Source organism: Danio rerio, chromosome 3, assembly GCF_049306965.1.
Source record: "Danio rerio strain Tuebingen ecotype United States chromosome 3, GRCz12tu, whole genome shotgun sequence".
Lineage (NCBI taxonomy): Eukaryota > Metazoa > Chordata > Actinopteri > Cypriniformes > Danionidae > Danio > Danio rerio.
The window spans coordinates 10,018,963-10,025,349 of record NC_133178.1 but is presented as its reverse complement, the minus strand read 5'-3'; the positions used below and the strand labels follow the sequence as shown (position 1 = coordinate 10,025,349).

At 36.4% G+C, this 6,387-nt stretch overlaps 1 long non-coding RNA gene across 1 annotated transcript; it reads right to left on the bottom strand.

Moving 5' to 3' along the window:
- Positions 1–303: 303 nt before the first annotated feature.
- LOC141381147 (uncharacterized) lies at positions 304–4,983 on the bottom strand. Its single transcript, XR_012400860.1, has 3 exons — positions 4,919–4,983; positions 1,676–1,833; positions 304–921 (listed from the first exon to the last, which is right to left on the bottom strand). It is a non-coding gene; the product is annotated as an uncharacterized lncRNA (long non-coding RNA).
- Positions 4,984–6,387: the final 1,404 nt, after the last annotated feature.

The window sequence follows — 6,387 nt, the reverse complement described above, 5'->3', positions numbered from 1 at the left end:
TAGTGTTGTGAGAAATGCACCAAAGCCACTGAGAAAAACTAATATTTCTGAAGATTTTGACCTGAAGAGGCTCCATCTGAACAGAAAAGGTGTAGCAATCGCTTCAGTGGTTTTGCTCTATTGTGTATTTCTTTTCAAACCTAAATGTGTTTCGAGGATTTAAAAGAAGTTACTTGTTTAAAAACCCAAGTGGTCACTTTGTCTCTCTTATCCTTTAGTTCTTCCCAGAGTTCACTGTAAAAATGCTGGCTTCCTCACAATTCCTCCATGTTGTACTATGTTTTTTTTTTTTTTTTTTTTTTTACAAATTTAAGCCGATTTACTTAACAATTAAGTTGTCCCAAAAGAATCTCAGGAATTGTGTGGATTCAGCTCATTTTATTTATTTTTTTTTTATTGCATTTTTAAAAATTAGTTGTATAAACAGTACTGAGTAGAACATGAACAGTATACAGTATTTTTAAGGGAAAAAGAGAGAATAGAAAAAATAAATAAAAATTAAAAGATTTATTCATTTATTTTCTTTTCGGCTAAGTCCCTTTAAGATTAAAAAAATATCTAAAAAACAGCAGTGTGGTCTAATTATAAACAATATTGCAATATTGTGGTGTGTACAATTAAGGATACATAGTAGACTTAAAATCAATGCCATGACAGGTCAAAGGAGTTTCCCACAGCTTCTGGAATGACTCTGATTTGATTGAGATCAGTTTAAATGCATTGAACAAGCAGCGAATGTCATTTTTTGAGTGTTGCTTCTTGTGCTTTCCATGTTCTGCATGCATGGTCCCTAACTAGTGCTGTTCAGTAGTGAATCAAACACTCACCAGCCATTTTATAAGCTTCACCTGCCCATTACCGCATATCTGAGGCTGAAAATGCCTCGTTGATGTCAGAAGAGTACGAGCAGACTGTTTTGACCTGAGAGAAAGGCAACAGAAACTCAAATAACCACTCATTACAGCCAAGATCTCCAGAGGAACATCTCTGTGCACATCAACTTAGAAGCAAATGAGCAACTCCAGATGAAAAAAGACCCTCAAAAACCACAAACTGAGGCTACAGAATACAAAAACTCACCAAAACTAGACATCAGAAGACATGAAATGTTCCCTGGTCTGATGAGTCTTGATTTCTGTGGCTACATTCGCAGGGTAGGCTCAGATTTTGGTGTAAATGACATTAAAACACTGAGCTGTTCTGCATTATATCAGTAATTCAGGCTGCTGGTGGCATGATGGTGTAGTATATATTTTTATGGCAGACTTTGGACATCATTTAAACCAGGAGTGTTCAAACTTGGTGATGGAGGGCCGGTTTTAGCTCCAAATTGCCTCAACACACCTGCAAGGATGTTTCTAGACAGCCTAGTAAGAGCTTGATTAGCTAACCCAGGTGTGTCTGATTGGGGTTGGAACTAAACTTTGCAGGACACCAGCCCTCCAGGACCGAGTTTGGAAACTGATTTAAACCTTGACCAGCTGGGTTTTAGCTGGAATTTGCTGGTCTCCCAGCATGATTAGGCTGGTCAAACTGGTTTTAGCTGGTCATCTCCCAGCCTGTCCAGCTAAGGAAAGGCTGGAAATGGCTGAATCCTGCCTGGACATGGCCAAAACTCCTCTAAAACCAGCTAAAAACCAGCTGTTTTTTCAGCAGCGCAGTTTACCATATTTACCATATTGCCTCCCAGATTGGGATCCAGCATCATGTCACGAAGCTCAAATCATCTCCAGCAGGTTTCATAAACACCAGATCTCCATCCAGAAGCACTTTTGGGATGTGGAGGAAAAGGAGATGGAACAAATAGTGTTGCTAGAAGCGATACAGCTGCAGCTGGAAATTGAAGATATTTATTTGTATTATTTATTAAATAAAAAATTATTAATACAATTTTTTATTAATGTCTACCCCAACCCGTCACAGTAATGTAAAGACAGTAATAATACCAAATATTATTCATAAATGACTTATTAAATTGCATTTTATTAAAGTCTACTCCTACCCCTAACCTCACAGTAATGTCAAAATATGAACTACAGTGTAATACAGTGCTATATTTAAGAGTATCCACAGCTATGGTATCCCATCTAGACCAGGGGTTTTCAAACTTTTTCAGCTGAGGGCCCCTTTGTGTGGGGCGAATTCTTTTGAGGACCCCCAAAAAATAAAAATGATGCCACCCCCTCAAATTAACAACTGTACTTAATTTTTTTTTAAATTGTATTATTCAATACATTTATATTATTATATATTATTCAATAAATCTATACTATTCATTATCTGGATTAATTTTTGTAAGATGTTAGTTGAGTTGACATGGTTTCAGTGCTTCAATCTGTTGATCAAATCTTCAAGCGCAGTGTTCATTGTGGTCTGCTCTCATTGGATTCCATCAAGCCATATTTTGTGTACGAGTCGTCACTTTACGCAGTTTTTTATGCCATTTTTATGCTTTTTTTCTGCCTATGCACAGCTAGACTCTTCTGTATTTACCCTTACAGCTGAGAGTCTAAATGTATCCAAAGATTTAAAGTTTTAAAGAGTTTTGTCATTCATCAGCCTGTGAACAGTTAACTGTACTGTTGTAACTAGCAATACTACAATGGAGGCTGTAGTGGTTCAGTGTGTTTTGTTTATTTTTATTCCTTTTTTTTTTTGTGCACATCATAATTTACTCAGATCGACAATCCTGACTTACACTGATAAAAAAAAATATTTCCTAAATGCAATCTAGAATTGGGTATTCAAGTTCTTTTAATATAAAGAGGGTATTCAAATTACACTTAAATTAGTTACACAAATAAATATGGGAAAAAGTGGAACATCTTGAAAAAAATGCATTTATATTGAGAGTATAAAAATTTGATCAGATATGTTGAGCTCCATTAAATACAAAGCACTAATACATTTTAATATTTAATAATTAATTAGCCCTATAACATAACACAAACAGATACATTATAATTTTTATAGGCTATAGTGGTTTTACTCAGGGTGTATACAATTTAGTTTTTTTTTTTTTTTTAAATCATCCAGTTATGAACCAATGTGTGTAAGAGGTCCACTGCAGAGCTCATCCAGCTGTCATTAGTGTAACAGGAGTGAAACTCTGAGCACTCGCTGATGTGATGACAGCTCCATTCATTGTTATTGCAGCACTTTTTGCTTTACAATTTTAATATGTTTGTTTGCCATGCTGCAAAGAGGACCGTCTGATATTTGTACAATGCAAAGTGTAAAGCCTATCGCACTGTGTGTGGACGAGGTGCAATGTTGTGCCGTGTCTTTAAAATGCTATTTGTTCCCTATGAGTGAAGCCTGCGCAGAGAGGCGCGCACTCCGCAGCACCCAGCTGATCGATTACTTAGGAACGAAAGCCATAAACAGGGAAGTGCTTTCAGCCACCGATAATGTTCTTATTGATCATGTATTTTAACTGAAATATAGTCAGTTATATATATATATTGACAATATAGTCAAATTACTTTGCGGCCCCCTAGCGCCATCTGGCGGCCCCCAGTTTGAAAACCCCTGATCTAGATTTACCATGGAATAACCTTTTTCTAAATGTATCAAAGTTATTAACAGGTTATTAAAACAATTGAACAGTTGAGCTCAATCAAAATCTATTTGAAATGGCATTTTGCCCCTTTGTTTATTATATATGACACATTTATGAACTCATATCCACTAAACTGTTGAATGATATCGGCCTATTCGATGGCAACGGCCTATACAATGGCAAAATTATGATTAAAATGGTCTAAAACTACAGACATGTCCAAATCTGTCCTGAAGGGCCGGTGTCCTGCAGAGTTTAGCTCCAACCCTAATCAAACACACCTGAACCAGCTAATCAAGCTCTTACTAGATGTACTAGAAACTTCCTGGCAGGTGTGTTGAAGCAAGTTAAAGCTAAACTCAGCAGGACACCGGTCCTCCAGGACTGAGTTTGGACACCCCTGGTCTAAAACTAGGATGTCCAAACTTGGTCCTGTAGGGCTGGTGTTCTGCATAGTTTAGCTCCAACTTCCTTTCACACGTGTCTGGAAGTTTCTAGTGTAACTAGTAAGAGCTTGATTAGCTGGTTCAGGTGTGTTTAATTGGGGTTGGAACTAAAATATGCAAGACACCGGCCCTCCAGAACTGAGTTTGGACACCTCTGGTCTAAAAGAAAATAAAATAAAACCCTTTTTATGCACTTTAATCTTAAACTAACCTTATGAAAAATTTGTTGTTTTTGTAGTTAAACCATCCCTTGTGAAAAAGATACTACAGTAAGTTGTGATAAAAATGATTTTAATCATACTATGTTGCTATTAAACTATATCATACTATACATAGTAGTATTTACAGCACTTTAAGGAATGCTGCAGCACACTGCGGTAGTAGTGAGCTAATAAACACTGTAGTTTAGCCTGCTTTAGTTTTTACTATAGCAAACTGTAATATTGTAGTACACTCTACCTTATAGTTGAAGTAGTTATGTGTACAGACATACTATAGTAAGCCTATGGTTTAAAAACACTAGTGTTTACTTAACGTTAATTACTATAGTAATTTTTCATGTGGGATGGTGGTAGTCACGTTTAATGGTTTTACCACAAACAAAAACAAGTTTTTGTGGTTAAATCGAGTTAACATTAGCCACAATTGAATCATTGTTTTTGATTAAAACTCTGTTCATACAAATGATAATCAATTCGCCCCTAAAATACACTATTACCACGCTTGTGCTATAATAAAACCATGGTAAATTTCCGTATGGCCCAAAATCAGTTGGTTTACTTTATGATGTTACATATTTTTAAATACGAGCTAATATTTGACCTGAATACCTAAAAACACGAAGTTAACACATGATTTACGGAGATTTTTAGCCAAAATCCACATGATCGACAGTAAATGCGTGACTAACCGGCGGTTTGAGCTCCTCCAGTGTCACGAATCTCAGCGTGAGCTCGTCATCACTTGCGTCACTGCGCCTCCTGCCGGCGCAACAACGCAACTGCAGCTCAGCCTTTGTGGCGTACTACACGTATTCCCGAGCGCTCGCTTTCAGATGTGCTCGCATTCGTCGAGAGATGTTTTTCTTTCCTCACTCGAGTTTACAAGATTTGATATATATTTTTAAATCCAATGCAGGTTAATTAAAATTTCTCGACTGAGCAGGTAAAGCATTAAAGGTGTAAGTTCACTTCAAGAAGGAAGAATTACCACTTAACGTTACTCCCATGTCTTCCAGATTAAGGTTTTTGAGGTAAATTACGTTATTTTTTTGTAGTTGTTGAAGAAAAACTCTAGTATTTTTCCCCGTTTTGTGGATTTCCACGTCAAAAAAAAATACTATAGTAATTTGAAGTAAACAGTGTTTATTTACCCAAACTAAGTACTTGAATTAATCTGTTGTGGTAATTCTGTGGTTTCTATAGTAATACTAATACTACTACAATAATAATTAAACGAATTACCCAATACTCTAGTTTATACAGCTAAAGTGTATATTATATTGCAATTCACCTCAGTTTACTGTAGTAAAAACTAAATATAGACCTACCACAGTGTTTCTCTATTTATTTTTACAGTTTAGTTCACAAATAGTTAAAATTGATTAGTCAAAGTGTGCTAAATACTATAAGATATACAGTATATTACACTGTAGTATGGTTCAAAAACACAACCGTATTTACGATGAATTACTATAGTATTTTTTCATGAGGGCATATATGGTGCTCAGTGGTTTGAACTTTAAAAATGCAGTGTAAAGCTAAAGTGCTCCAAATGGCCTTAGACCAGACCTGGTTTTAGCTGGTCAGCCAGCATGGTTATAGCCATTTCCTGCCTGGTTTAAGCTGGACATGGCTGGTTTTGGCTGGGCTGGTCAAACTGGTCTTAGCTGGTCATGTCTCAGCGTGACCAGCTAAAACCTGGCTGGAAATCAGCCTGGAATGGCCAAAACCCCTCTAAACCAGGTTTGCCAACCAGATAAAACCAACATACCTGCCTAGGCTGGTTAAAGCTGTGCTTTTTTAGCAGGGCAAGCCACCATTTTATTTAAAAAAATAAATAATCCTTTTTGTTTTGCACCACAAACTCTTGCATCTTAAATTGACTACAAGATGAGCGTTTGTGGTTTTAAAGTACATCGTTTTACTTATCTTTTTAATGAGAATGGCGGATATTTTACTGAAACCATGAGCACTTTGTGTGCTTTTAAACCTCAATCTCGTCTGGCACTAGCTCGGTGCTTCAAGAATTTGTGGTATAAGATGTATATTTTTAATAAAATGACCTGTAGTTTTGTTAGATAACACACGTATTCCTCATCTGAGGTCATTTAGAGCACTTTAAAACTGCAAGTTGGAAGTTCAAAACACTATAGTCCAC